Source organism: Diceros bicornis, assembly GCF_020826845.1.
Source record: "Diceros bicornis minor isolate mBicDic1 chromosome 13 unlocalized genomic scaffold, mDicBic1.mat.cur SUPER_13_unloc_1, whole genome shotgun sequence".
NCBI lineage: Eukaryota > Metazoa > Chordata > Mammalia > Perissodactyla > Rhinocerotidae > Diceros > Diceros bicornis.
The window spans coordinates 14,073,927-14,089,287 of NW_026690866.1; the positions used below are offsets into that span (position 1 = coordinate 14,073,927).

General features: G+C 43.3%; 1 long non-coding RNA gene across 1 annotated transcript; it reads left to right on the top strand.

The window, feature by feature from the left end:
- Positions 1-9,491: 9,491 nt before the first annotated feature.
- On the top strand, positions 9,492-12,330 carry LOC131401728 (uncharacterized). The gene is made up of 3 exons (XR_009217901.1): positions 9,492-9,625; positions 9,723-9,814; positions 12,303-12,330. It is a non-coding gene; the product is annotated as an uncharacterized LOC131401728 (long non-coding RNA).
- The last annotated feature ends 3,031 nt before the right edge of the window (positions 12,331-15,361 follow it).

Here is a 15,361-nt window from a genome sequence, read left to right on the forward strand (position 1 = left end):
TCCACCAATGAGGGTGGGCTTAAACCTGTAATTTCCCTAAAAGGCACCAACCGTATGTTCCGCTTATTTGATTATTTAATAGTATGGCTCTGTCCTCATTGCCAATGAAGGCTGTCTACACACACGCTTTAGCTTGCATATGTAAGGGGAAATGCAGGATGAGTTTATAAAAAGAAAAATTGAAAATGAGCACTGTCTTTAGGAGACGTGGTCAATCTGTTCAAGAACATTTTCTCCCTTGGTCAAGTGAGAAGCTGAAAGAGAAAATGCTATCAGCCTCTTCCTTGGCCCCTTATAGAATTCTGCATTATCTCAATTAAACGTGTGCTAAAGTGTTTGTAATAAACTTGGAAATGAGTTGATGATACTGTATTTGCATTACATCACACAGACTCTCTTTCTTTAGGCACTATTCAAAACACTTTTTTGAACATTAGAGGCCAGAAAAGTTTTGCTTCTCTGACAGACTGTAGCTTTTAATCTCATGGACATGAAATGATAGAGAATTGTTCCCATTTCCCTTTCTACTTTAACCCTGAGTGATAAATTTCCAACTACCTTTAAAAACTGCAGGTCCTTCTGAAACACATTTTAATGTGCTGGTTTACTTTAGCTTCATTTCTTTGTTCTATCCTAAACTACTTTCGGTTTGATCTATGCTCCTTGTATTCCTTTTGTATACCTAGATCTTTAAAATCTGCTCTAACTTATATTGGAGAAATGTTGGATTACAAATCTTTCAGACAGCATGTAAACTCAATTTTTAGGGTTTGTACACAAAGAGTTTCTGCCATGTTTCTACCAGCTCTTCTTCCACATATTTTCCTCAAGGATTTCCTGCGACAAAATTGCCCTTCTTAAAACCAATCCTCTGTTCACTCTCTTGGCCAGTCACATTTTCATACAAAAATAAAGGACTGGATTATCCAAAGATGCAACAAGAATGATCAAGTGCTGATTCACACCTAGATACCCTGGTCCTGTTCTCCATGAATTTTAAAACTAAAGTTAATTATCTCTTTCATTTTGTCTCAATCTATTGAGTAACCTTGGCACTGAGCCCCTAAACTGGTGCACAGCTTGCTTCAGCAGACACAAAACTCTCTCTCAAATGCTTGCATTCATGTGATGAGTAGGTATTGTATTTATTTAGATCTTATTCAACAAAAGATCTTCATTGATTCACTCAAATACTTAAGTATATATTATGTGCCCAAAGGTCATGAAATGTTGGGGGTCTGCAAGGAAGACAGATATGTATAAACAGATAAATTACACTATTGAAATAATTTGATTTAAAGAGATATGAATAAAATGCCTTGGGACTCCAGGAAAAAGAACCACCATAGGTTGACCTACAACTAAGATATACAGCAATGTACTGGGGCTTTGAGGAAAAAAAAAAAAACATCATGGGGGTGGATAGGGTTTATACCATATAAGTAAAGGAAAATGAAGAGAGAGAAGATAAAGAGTAAAAAAGATAAACGGAAAGGTTTTGTTCTTATTAATGTTTCTGCCACCAACTTTTCGAGTATACTGCTTGCTGATGTCCTTTCTAGCCAGTCTTATCCTTCAGCCGGCTTCTATAGACTTCAAAAATTCTATTGTAACAAGTTGGGATTCTCCGCGCAGACAATGTCAAGTATGTAGGGAGCCAGGAGGTGAGCAAATGATTCACAGGAATCTGCAGCACATCTGCAGCTCACTGGTGGGGAGGGGCACCGAGGGGTCACCTTGGCCTTTCTTTCCAAGTTCACATAAAGGAGGGTCGGTTCCTTCCTCAATATATGAAGGTGGAGATGAACCTCTTTCACAGAATGGATTATGGAAAAATTAATGTGAAAGCCATGTAAAAGGCAGAGGAGATAGCACCATGAATCTGACGTAACTGGACATGTGAATTAGTAACCAATATAAAGAAGAGCTGAAGACAAGAAAAAGGGCTAAAAACAAGTTCTCGATTTTCTAAGATGGAAATACAAGTCTTTCTTCTTCCAAAAGAAAAAAGTCATTGAACCATTTCCTTCAAAATAAAATTGAAAGGGGCCACATGTTGCAAATAATGGTTTTAACCATGATGTCAGTACACAATAATGTGTAGCAATCAGCTGTTAAGTGCACTGCAAATTGTTCATTCCTTAACAATTATGTTACCAAAGTTTGCAATTGATAGATATATTTTAGTAAATAGTAGACTGTGTGCAAATCTGTCACCGTATTATTGACAATGTTACTCTTACAACTGAAAGTATGACTAGGAGCGAGAGGGTGGTGTGACCCCAGATTGCTAGAGTCACAGCAAGAAAAGTCAAGAAAGTGCCATCAGGTTATTTGGACAAAAGAATGCTATATGGGTCTTGGGTTTATAACAGATTAATTGGAGAAAAACAAGTCACTACAGTAAATTATTGTCTACTTACCTCAGTCACCCTCTCCAAGAACACATATTTTAAAATGAGACAAGTTATTATATTTAAAATTACCGGTTCTGGCATTTTAGAAACTACGTCAAATAATGAAGTAAAAACAAGGTTTAAACATCCTGGTATCAATTCCAACTACCATCTTTTACCAAAATAAAACTCTAATTATCACTAATTCACTTGAAATCTAGTCCTCCTCCAATATACAAAATCAACAACTTCAAATGTTTCATAACTTTTTATAACTTTCCCTAAAATTTTAGAAGATAATATAAATATATCTCTTGGAAAAGTTGAGAAAGATAGAGACACAAGGAAAAGTAAAGATGAAAATATTACCCTAATAAATGATGTAAAACACAAGATATGAACAACTGTTAAAAGAATTCTCTATGAAATTGATAATTCTACTATCTGTACACCTGCTTATTACCTATCAGTAATTTGATACATAAACAAATAGAATAGTGTATTTAATGGGATCAGTTCTTTCAGTTGTGTGTTTTTCCTTTTAAAACTACATCTGCTTTTATGTGCTGGCTTTATTTTCAGGTGGTATCACATTAGAACACCCTCATCTCTGAAGATTTTTGCAATAAGGAACTCTACCTTGGCCCTTGATCAACTGTACTCTATGATAAAATCAGAGCCCTACACGGAACAATGTTTCCTAAATCCTATCTCCCGTGCCTTGTTCATGTCAGGGAGTATATTCCACCAAGTAAACACTAAACAGTGTTTCAATAGCATGGGATATTAAAAGGAGGACATGCACCCTTGTGTGTGCGACCCCAATCAGTGCCTCAGTTCAAAGAAGAAAGAGGTAAATGCACCCGTCCAGAGACTGGGATAAAAATAAGAAGTTATGAGACCGAGGCTCCCTCTGCAGGCCATTAAGCAGGAACCTGAAATAAAACTGTTGACACCATGGATCATGGTTGGTTTTACAGGGAGCTCACGAGGAAGTGAAGGACATTAAACAATTATAATAACAGCAGCAAACACTTCTGAGCCAAGCACTACACTTTTAATGTTAATTTTGTGCTTGAACATACATTAACACCCATAATCCTCAAAATATCCCGATGTAGTAGATGTTGGTCTTTCCACAATTATATAGATGAAGAGACTTGGTACAGGGGCTAGAAAACTCATCCAGGTTACACAGCTCATAAATGGCAGAGCCCAAGCTCAATGCAGTTATGTTATGCTCTTTTACTACAACCTCAAGTTAAGTCTCTAACGAGTATCTCCACTGGCAACTGCCAAGACCTTAGTAGTCCCTCCATGCAGATAGGCATGGACATGGCAGGGACCCGGCTGAGGGAGGTTAAAACACCCGAGGTGTGGTACAGCAGTTGCCGAGTGGCTTCCTCCTCTGACAGGGGCGAGAACACAGGCAAAAAACTTGGCAGCAGGCACCAAGCCTCTTTCCTTCGCAACTAGTCCACCACGAAATGGACCTGGAGCAGGAGGATGAGTGAATAAGCCAGACTCCTTTGAAAAAAACAGGAGATATGCACCAGCCTTCCTATCGCCCTGGGCGTGGCACATGCGCCCTCATGCAGAGGGCCTTACGCCTGCCCTCCTTGGCGGATTTCTCGCCAGACCATGGCCTTGGCACTAGGAAGCCCAGGTCTTCCCACCACTGGAGAGGAGGCAGACACCTGTCACATAAAACAACAAACACTGCATCATTTTAAAGGTTGATTTGAAGTATATGGAATCTGAATAATGTTTGGAAAACTATCTTTGAAACACTGTTTTCAGTCACAAGTATAGTATATCTCTCCATTTAATCTGAGCTTTTACATGCTTTGTATCTCTTTATAATCTTCTTCATATAACTAATGTGTAGTTCCAATTATATTAACTACTCATCTTAAATAATTCATTGCTCTTATGAATGGAATAATTTTTTATATGTTTAAACTAATTCTTGGTCATATAACAATATTTTTGATGTTTCATATAGGAATCTAGCTTCCTTATACATTACTGCACTTATTTACCTGTTCTAAACTTTATAAGTTATGTCCTACTAAATTAATAGATTTTCTCTTCTTCTCTAATGTTATTTACCTCTTATTCTTTTGATTCTCATTTTTTCATGACTGTGGTCGCCAGTGCCACACTGAATCACAAGTGTTTGCCAGGAGCATTTTCATATTCTTAAGTTTAGCGTAAACATCAGATAAATTCCTTGTCAGGGCAGAGCAGGCATCTAAGGGAGAAAAAGTAAAAACGTGAAGGGGAATCATTTCTGTCTGGAAATCAACAGACTTGCTACTTTTGGTTGTTTGGAGCTGGAGATCTTATGACAATGTGGCCAGCTGAGAATCAGAGGATCTTTCTGTAGTCCCAGGAATTAGTCTTGGTCAAACCTCTCAACCTCTTTAGACCTCAGTTTCTTCACCTGTAACATGAAGAGTTGGACGAGTCTTTTTGAGTTCTGAAATCCAGTGACAACAAGATACCCTTCACCCAGATGCACTTGACAGAGACCAGAGAGAATTTCCACTTGTCTTCTTCTGCATCAACATTATTATCCATATCACCCCTTAAAGACAAATCAAATGTCTACTTTCGCATGACACTGATAAAACAGGTTCCATACCAAATCGCTGTTCATTGGGATAACAAATCTATAGTTAATTGTTTAGAGGTAAGTATAGGGATGGGCCCTGCTAGAAACAGCAATCAACGGGCCAAAAAATCTTGCTTTATTTTACAGAAAGGCTGTGGAATCACTCCCTAATACACCAGAATGCTCAAGTACTTAGAAAGTATGAAATAAATGGGAACCTTGTATCCATAGTTATGAGCTAATAAGGATATGATTTTTAAAATTTTGTTAATGCCATTTGCCTGCTATGGGGCTGTTCTCTGGTGAGTAAAGAGCAGATGTATTCAAGGCCACTTTCATTCCTTTAATAAATATTTACTCAGCGCCTACTTCTTGCTGCACGATAGCAGTGATCTACCCTAAGAGCATTTATATTCTAGTAGGGTGACACAGACCATGAACAGAAAGAGAATCTTGAGGTGATCAATAATGTTACATATACGTCAAACTTTTTTCATTCTGGACTATTTTTCATCCTTTCCCTTCTTTGATTGTTTACCAGAAATCTAATCATGGACTTGAAAACCCAGAAAGCATTGGTTCCAAGTTACTTCTCGCAACACCCCTGTTTCAAAGACGTAGATTTTATCGTCTGAGAGTATGTCTCTTTAAGAATAAGTTCCTATGAATCAGCATTATTTCATCACTTTCTTGTGAGGACCGATGGTATTCTGAAGGGGAAACAAAATATCATATGGGATTTATACTTGAAATGATGTATCCACTCTAATTGTGTTATTTAATGTGGTGTGATTTGGGGCAAGTCAGTTACTCCTTCAGAGACAGTGGTAATAATACCCTGAAAAGCATTCTATAGAGATTAAATGAAACAAAGTATGAGAAACTGCTTTGTAAATTGCAAAGCAATCTATTTCAGCTTATTTTTTCTAATAATATTTTCATTTATCCAATCCTTTTTGACTCTACCAAACCTGCCTAGACAGAATTTTATCATTTATTCAACAATAATAATGGGTCAAAATGGTTGAATATTAGAATTTGCATATGGTTCAACTTAATAGGTCATCACAATATTTAATTTGATTATAATTACAGTTAAATTTTTCATGATGCCTTATCATGTGCCAGGCACTTTCTAGGCATCTCACATGTATTCACTCATTTAATCCTCACAACCATGCCATGGAGACAATACTATTAACCTCTATTGTATGGATGAGGAATATTAGAGGTTATATAATTGACCAAGGTCACACAGCTGGTACCCAGGCAGTCCACCTCCAAAATCTCTTTTAGGGATCCATTAGATGTTGTTGCGCTTATGTTGTAAAAGGGTCACCCTGATTCCTGGTTGGTGAATGGACCAGAGCGGACTAAGGAAGAAAGCACATGGCTACTGAAATTATCCAGGCAAGCAATTCTGAATACAGGATTTCCTTCCTTTTTAAGGCTGAATAATATTCCATTGTATAGATGCCCCAGATTTTCTTCATCCTTTCACCCACGGATGCACAATTAGGTAGTTTCCATCTCTTGGTTATTGTGAATAATATTGCAGTGCATTTTGTCAAAGGATTTCCTGGCACTTAGTGAGTTTGAAAAAATTCTTCTTATACACATTAGTTACTGTAATGAACTACCTTTCTAAATGTCTAAAGCTCAAATATTTGTCATTCTACAGAAATACCTTGCCTAATCATGATTTGTGTTATCAGTTCATGAATGATCTAAGATTTGGTACAAAAAATTGTTATAATGGCCTTTTTTGCATGTATTCAGGAACCTTGCATAATATGGGTAGTCCCTGATTCTTGATTTTTAGTAGAGTTTTCTAGTAAGCCTTTAGGATAGGAAGTATCTTCCTAGATGTGAGGCAGAGAGCAGAAAAATAATAAAGTGATTGTTATATTTAATTATATCAAAAGAAAACTGTAGTTTTGCTAAATTGTTTTTACACAGCCTTTGCTTATTTCTAAGAGTGACACATATCATTTTATTAATGAAAAGAAAATTCAATAAACAATTTTAACATAAAACAATATCTATTGAGAACTTATATGAAAATTTTAGCAATATGCTGTCACCAGTTTCCTCATCTGCAAAATGGAGATAGATAATACCATCTTCCTTTTGGGTTGCTGTGAGAAAACTCAACAGTAATGTATGTAAAATGCTTATCACCATGTGGGTTGGAAAGTGATGCCTCATTCACTTTTCCACCGGGATGTTGACAGCTTTTTTAATGCATGAAGTCTGTAATTTTCAAAATAAGTTCTACTGTTGTAAAGTGAATCCTTTTTACAAATTATTTGTAGAGTTAGATGATCACTTTGGAATACAAATTCAGGCTCCCGTGTGTGTGCGTGTGTGTGTATGTATACGCACATCTCTCAAATAATACTCCAAGCCTTATAATGAAAAGCTACCTTCCCCATTCTTGACTCTGGTTCCAAAAACAACAACTTTAAATTTCTGGTTGAAAATCTATATTTCTAAATTAGCTACTCATACAGCTTTTTCATTTTTCAGATTTTGACTATTTATAGTTGCTTTCTTCTTTGAAAAAATCAGCATGAAGAGTTCTTAAATATGTTAAAAACATAATTCCCCTTGCCCAATATAACTATTTAATGAATTAGGATAAATCAAAATTCGATCTCTACTGTTTTATGACATAAGTGTTTACCATTTTATAGCATATGAATCTTATCCAGAGATGTGCTACGTCAGATAGTATGAATACATTTTCTTTCTCACTTTTTCCTTTGACCTTTTAAATGGTAAAATTCTCTTGTTTCTTTGTTGTCTTCCTATGGATTCATCACTGGTTCATCTCCTTCCACCAGAAAATTAAATCTCTTCTCATTAGCTTCTGATGCATGAGACAATTCATGGGCTTCAGGTTTTGCTTGGGGACATCCCTCTAGGGCTTGAACATATACACAGTCCCACATATACACATTATGTCTGGAAGGATAGAGCAGGAAAGGATGTTTATCTCTGTGCAAAAGTAACGGGAGACAGTGGTAGAGTGAGAATATTTTATTGACTTTGCACCACTCTTTGAAGTTTTCCTATACATGCACCTACGACGTAGGTCTCCCTCCCCCCAGATTTTTAAAATTAAAATAGCGTTATATCCTTATCTACTGGCTTGGAACAGAAAGTTGTAGAGAAATGTGAATATATGATCCAATTTTTTAGCGAAATTAACAGCAAATGCACAAAAAATTTAGAATTCTAAATATGGGCACATCATTCTATGAGGCTGTGTAAAGGTGGGGAAAGGAATGAAGAACAGCTGCTCAACATCCAGCTACCTGTACATTTTAGGGGTCCACAGAAAGCCTTGCCTCCAGCCCCACCCCTGGAGCTGATTTCCTCCCCCTGTGAAGTCTGCCTGAATTATTCCAGCCACAAACCCTCCTCTTCCCGCCCCTGGAACTGGTCTCTGCCCACAACGTTCGGGTCTGGCTCCGCCCACAGCCTGGACCACGCCCACAGCCTTGTTCCGTCTCATTGCCCCGCCCACAACCTCGTCCCCGCCCACAGCCTGGTCCCGGATCACTGCCCCAACCGCACCCTTGTTCCCGCCCACAGAACCGCCTCCCAGGACTGCTGTAACTCACAGAATTGTCCCCGCCCACAGACGGCCCCTAGAACTGGTTCCCGCACAATGCCCCGCCCCTAGATTTTGTCCCTGTCCCTGATGCTGACCCAGCCCGCTTTCCAGCTTCTCACTCACTCTAGAAACTAGACACCTCCCCTGAGGCTGGGCTGTGCGGCCTCGCCCCGGCCGCCTCCTCAACCAGCAGCCCCAAAACGTTCGTCCTCCCAGAACGCCCGCCCGAGACCAGAACTGGAAGCGCGTGCGGCGCCTCGGATGGAGCGGGCGTTCTGCGCGGTGTGTTCCGTCTTCTTGGCGCGGACAGCATTCCTGTGGACATTCACCCTCATGGGCGGGGCTCGGTGAGCTGCGGGCTGTCCCGGCTCCAGTTGCGGTCCAGGGAGGGGACTGGGCCAGGGGAAGCCCCGTCAGGGCCCAGCGTCCCTCCATCCTCCCGGAGCCCCATTTCCCCTGGGGCTGTTCGCTCAGTGCACCCGAGGCTGCTGTTCCTCCTGGCTCTGGGCGCCGCTGTCCCCTCCTCAGAGTCCCCGTCATCGTCCTCCGTGTGATTTTGTCCCCAGAGGGCTTATCCGTGTCTGCAGATGGTGTTTGGGTTGTTACAAATGGGGCGCTCCTGGAATCTAGAGGGGGAGGCAGGGATGCTGCTCAGCGTCCTCCAGGGCCCAGGACCGCCTGACAGAGATTTATCCCGCCCCAAATATCAGTTGTGCCGAGGTTGGGAAACCTGCTCCAGGGCCTGAAAATCTCCCGAGCCCTGAAAGAAGTGTGGAAATTGTTGATAAGTCAGCGAGTCACTTACAGGGTCCCTAAATGACAAGCTTGTTTAAAGGGTCCAGAGTCACGAAAAAGTCTCTGTCCAGCCAAGTGAGTTGAGTGACTCAAGTGCACACAGCACGAAGCTGCTTTCTCCCATCTCGGGGAGCAGCAGGTGGCTGGATAGGAATCGGGAAAATCCAGTCACAGCCAACAGTTACAGTTAAATCAGTAAATACAAAAAAAGAAAAGTGAATGGGGTGAACTTTCCAACCAACACCCTATAAAAGGCCTCAAAAGCTTGTTTGCGCTTTTTTTCCCCCCTCAGACACGAAAAGCATCCGTGGAGATCAAGTTTGAGGTGAAAACAGGCTCAGGGTCCACCTGTCCTCGCTGATCCATGGATTTCTGTGTGACCAGGTGAGTACCCTGTGGACCTGGTACCAAGAGGTTCCGGCAGCCTCCGCTGTGCAGAAGACCTGCCAGTGGGCTTTCCTGGGTTCAGGTTGTGACCACATGGAGTGACTGAGAGTGAAGGTATCTTGAGAAATATTGTTGATGTTTGATTGATGGAAAGATGGTAAGCTGTGTGTGGTTCTGTGTGGTAAATATTTCAGTAAGTACAGTTATATGCAAATAAAAACACATGAAACAAACGTAAATAACTGCAAAAGTGTATTATAGTAGAAAATATAGATTTACTTGCATTGCATAATACTCAAAAGTCAGGATTTATATATAATATAAATACAGAAACGTTTTGCGTGTGTATGTAGTATTAGAAGACATCCCATGAAATATTAGCAGGGATACTCAGTAACATTCCTTAGACCCATTCAATTTGACTTCTAAAGTCCTATAAATCCTCCACAAAAATTTGAAATAAAGGAGCATTCAGGGAAAAAGATGATTTGAACTTCTTTGTATTAATAACAAATTTAAAATTGAATTTGCCAGTAGCCAGATTTCTTTTGAGCATTTTTTTCTTTATGACATTTCAAATCATTTGGAAGAGTACTAAGCAACACTGTAGATTGAAGGGAAGTGCGCTAGTCTCCAAAATACTGTCCTCTCCACCTTGCCTTCTAAAGGGAATTAACTTTGTTTCTTGAAACTTTTCTGAAATAACAGTCTGGTGATTCACGTTGCAGAGAATCTTGTTAAGTAATTTTGTATTTAGTTGTTGGCCTCTACTAATTGTGTGTGTATGTGTGTGTGCCTTTTTCATTCTAGCTTTCCTGTGATGTTCTTGAGGGAAATGTGTGCTTGTCATGCAATAGATAGTCTTTGAGTGTATAATTAATGGTGACCAACCATCCTCGTTTATTCAGGACTGTGGGGTTTTCCAGGACACAGAACTTTTAGTGTTCAAACCAGGGCAGTCCTAGACAAACCGGGATGGTCCCTCATCTCATGAGCCAGGCGCTGGCCCAGATGCATGGGGACCTGGAGAACCAGAAAGACCTTGTCCCACCTTTATGGAATTTATATTGTATTTGGGAATTTGGATTTTGAAAAGTTAATGACGAGAGTGATGTAGGAGTTTGGCACAATGGGAATCAACCTGTGGGGGCAGTGAAGCCCTCATGAGAAGGACTGATATTTAGCTTGAGAGAGGGAGTTGGGACTGGATTTAGCTGGTCGGAGGGTTAGACTTGAGTGAGGGTGTGGGTGTGTGTTCAAGAGAGCGTTTCAGGCAGATGGACCGCATGAGGACACCCCTGAAGCAGAGAGCCTGGTGTGTCCATGAACTGAGAAGAGGGATGGCTGAGCCGAGTCAACACAGGGGGAGGGGTGTGAGCCACACTGGCGAGGGGGGGAAAGGCAGGACCAGATCAGGGGTGACTTGGGACTCTGTTCTAAGACCAGTGGGAAGACTCTGGAGAGATGCGAGTAGAAGGATGATGTTATTAGCGTTTGGTCTAAGCATGTGGGTTAAAATGGACTTCATGGTTAAGAATGAAGACTTAATATGCAAGATGGGAGGTGCTGGGAATAAGATTAGGAATAAGATGATTGTTCCCTAGGCCTGGGTGATGGCTGTGGAGTAGGAAAGAAGTAGAAAGAAAAGATCTTGGAGTGTGGAACCGAGAGAACATAACGGTACTTTCTTGCCTGCATGTGTCAGATGGCACAGGGCACTGACTTTTCTCCTCGCTGCTGTCCGTGCAGACCTGCAGGTGTTCCCTCACCCAGGTATGTGTGTTCACCCCTCTTTGCCACTCACAGGCCCCCCTCCACATCCTAAAAGAAGTCAGGCCTTACTTGTGAGGGGGTTGTCTCACACGGGCGACAACTAGGAGAGCCCCTGCAGGCATCAGAGCAGCCCCTTCCGCATCTCCATCAGCCTCCTCCCTTCTCCTCTCTCGCTTTCCACACCAAGAATGACCCCTGCTCAGTATTCCACATCCCCATGATCTTCCTCCCCCAGGCTTGAGAAGGGTGGGGCAGCCACTGTGGTTGACATCATCTGCACCTTCCACTCTGACGCCCGCAGGTCCCAGGCTGGACAGAGATTGACTCTACTGGGAGCTGAGCCATGAGACCCAGTGCATCACCCACCTGGGCTCTTTCACCCTGGACGGGGACAGCCTCTACGTCAGTGGTGAGGGGCTGTGCTACAGCCACACTTTCTCTCTCAGTTGGAGTTCTGTGTTCCCTCCGTTGCTCTAAAGTGAGCTATGATCCATCTCTCTATCCTCTTGGTCTGGGTTCAGTCTTCTCATCACTGTGTGATCACAGGGTCCAACCACCTTCCATCTCGTTGCCTTCCCCCTGAACACCCCTCCACTCATCCCCTCTGCTTTCCCCTCTGCTTTTCTCACAAAGGTCCCTACATCCTTCCTCTCCCTTAATTCTTTATGTTCACCCCAACTCTTGCTCAGCTCCTCTCGCCTTCTCTCCACAGGTTACACCTATGGAGCCGTGGCGCCGACTAGCAACAGTGAGTATTCCTGGCCCTGATCTCCTATGTCCCGTCTGCATTTGGGGTTGGGGAGCACTTGTTCTCCTTCACCTGCTATACTTGGTGAGGGAGGCACATGGAAGGGCTCTAATTCATCCATTCTCTCCCTCCCGGGTTCTGGTGGAGAGTCCCAGCACAGGGTGAGAAAGCCTTAGACACAGATATGATATCCACCACATTCTGACCCCACGTGGTTTTCACTTTAATTCTCCTAGAGCCCCACACTTGGTCCTCCTTTTCCAGGTATCCCATCCATCTTCCCATTTTTCTGCCTGTCTATCTGTCTCTATTCCGAGTTCAGTCTCTCTTGTTCACTTATCTCTCTCTCTTGGGCTCCTCTCATCCACAGGCTTGCTCATCCCTCTGCTCACACAGTCACCCGTCCCCTCACTCTCATTTATGTTTCACCTGTGAATGGTGGTCCTGAGACAGCCAGTGCTGGAGCCAAGGTGAGCCTGGGGGCTCTTCACACTCTGTCCCTCCCTGCTGACAGCCCTTTCCTCAGCTCCCGAGCCCACCACCAGGTCCCTGCATACTTGATCATCACCTGTGCCACCAGAAGCCACCACAGGTATCTGAGGGTGCCTTTTCCTTCCCAGGAGAAGCACTCTGGCCCCACTCCCCCACGAGCCAGTTGTGATCCAGGAGCTGAGAAGCCAGGGTGTGAAATTCTGGTTTTAGGGTAATCATGCTGATTACAAAGATTATACCAAGGATTCAGTCTAAGGCCAGCCCTCAGAGAACCCCTAGTCTTGTGAAATTAACACACCATTATAATACAATATGGGATATTTCGGGGAGAGGCACCTGGCATAATTTGGAGGGGAAGAGCTTGCTAGAGAAAGTTTCACCAGAATGAATTCTTTAAGAATGAGTAGGAGGGACCCCGGCAAATAGAGGATGAAGGGTTTTCCTGGCAGAGGGGATTCCATGAGCAAAGCCTCCGGCCAGAAACAACATTCCGTATGGGGAGAATTGAAACGAATTTGGGTTGCATGAAGCATAACCTTTAACCCTCAGTAGATGGATAAAATGAGATTGAAAGGTCAGCAGGAGCCAGATTGAGTAGAACTTTGAGTGCTAGGTCAAGAAGGTTGAACTAAATACTGAAGTCCATTGGGAGCCATGGGTGGTACTAGAACAATGGTGGCCCTAGTGGGGTGTTCATTGCAGAAAGATTCTTCTAGTAGTCCATGTAGAACATCCTTTAAACAGAGCATTCAGTGAGCCTGCTTGGGTGTTTGTCTGAGTGAAGGAAGTTAAGACCTGAGCTAGGACAGGGATGGAGAGAGGGAGTGTATGTGAGGACCAGTGTGCAAGGTGAATGGGTGTTACTGGGAGGGAGGTGGAGCTGAGCAGATATGCTGGTTCTGACTTGGGTGACCGCACATGTGGATGGTGGTGCCACTGGGACAGAAGACAACAGATTATATGAGTGCAGGACTCTGGTGTGGTCTCAGGCCAGATTTCAGAGACGGCCATCGCTCTCCCTTTCGTCTTGCAGCTTTGGGGCACAACCTGAAGACCCTCACAGTCAACGTCACCATCTCCACGTTCTGGTATTCCTCAGACATGAGCAAAGACTAAGCCACGATCAACTTCACTGTGAGGGTCCTGCAGAGCCTGGTGAGACTCTGGTCCCAGCAGCTTCCGGTGGGTTAAATCCCACCCAGCCCGTCCTTCAACCCCTGTCCCTCCTGCTCCTCCTCCTCCTTCCTCCCTAGCTGCATCCTTGTTCAAGAAGACCAGCCTGGGCCCCTTCTACTCGAGTTGCATACTGGTCTCCCTCAGGTGAGACCCTCCCCTGAGCATTTGCTCCTAATGACCACTTTTGTGACCACCCCTCTCTGTATCCCCACTGTCCTCCCATTTCCTCCTTCTTGTTCTGGCCCCCACCCCCAGAGGTTTCAGGACCTCTCTCTAGAGTCCCCACATCCCTCTCTCCCCAGGCCTGAGAAGGATGGGGCAGCCACCAGTGTGGACGCTGTCTGTACCCACCACCCTGACCCCATGGGCCACCATGCCTCTGTGCAGGGAGCTGAGAGTCTCCACCTGTCTGATCTTCCTCTCGGTGGCTCCTGGCTCTGCAACCCAGAGTTTATCCATCCAGAAAGAACACCAGCTACATTTCTGCATCATCAGTTGTAACCTCAGCAACACGGAGCCTACATTCTTGGAGTACACCGCCCTGCTCAGGGACACACAAGACAAGGTGGGGTCTCCCTCTCCCGTCTCTCCTTGCCCTAAGGGCACAATCATTCCTCCCTCTGACTTACATCTGTTATGTGATTGTTTCAACCCTTCACTTTCCCTGCATGCCTGGGTTATCTCAGTGTCCAGAGGTGATGTCCTAGCTGCCATCCCCATTTCTCACATGGGTAAACTGAAGCTCAGAAATGAGAGTATTGTGCCTAAGGTCACACAGTGAGTTAGGGAGAGAGCCAGGATTTGAAGTCAGGTCTCCCTTGCCCCAAGGTCTGTGATCTTTCACTGGCTCCAGTGGCCCCCTGTGTCCCCAGGAGAACTCCACCTCACCCACTCTCCCTCGTGTTTGTTGTAGGTCACCAAGCTCTACAGAGGCAGCCAGCTTTGAGACATATTTCACTCCTGCCTGGTCACCGACTTGATGTACGTTGAGGAGATTGGAAGCATTGGCTGAGCTGGTGGCTGATGACTCTGAGCTCCCATGACACATCATTGATCTGGAAGTCACTTACATCATGCCCCTTCTGCCCCACATCCCTGTCAGCTAATCCTAAAATCTCCTTCCATAGGTTTTCGGGGGATGAGAAAAGCATTAACATTTGGTGCCACCAACCTCCAGCATCCTGCTCCTCCTCCTCTTCTGGAGACTTTCAACAAATATCAGCAGTCTAACTGTGCTCTCCAATAGTCTAGCCACTAAACACATGGGGCAATTTAAATTTTTTATACACCTATTAAGATACGATTCACATATTATGTGTGGGGAGGAGTGTATTTTTTAGGTTTTTCTATATACA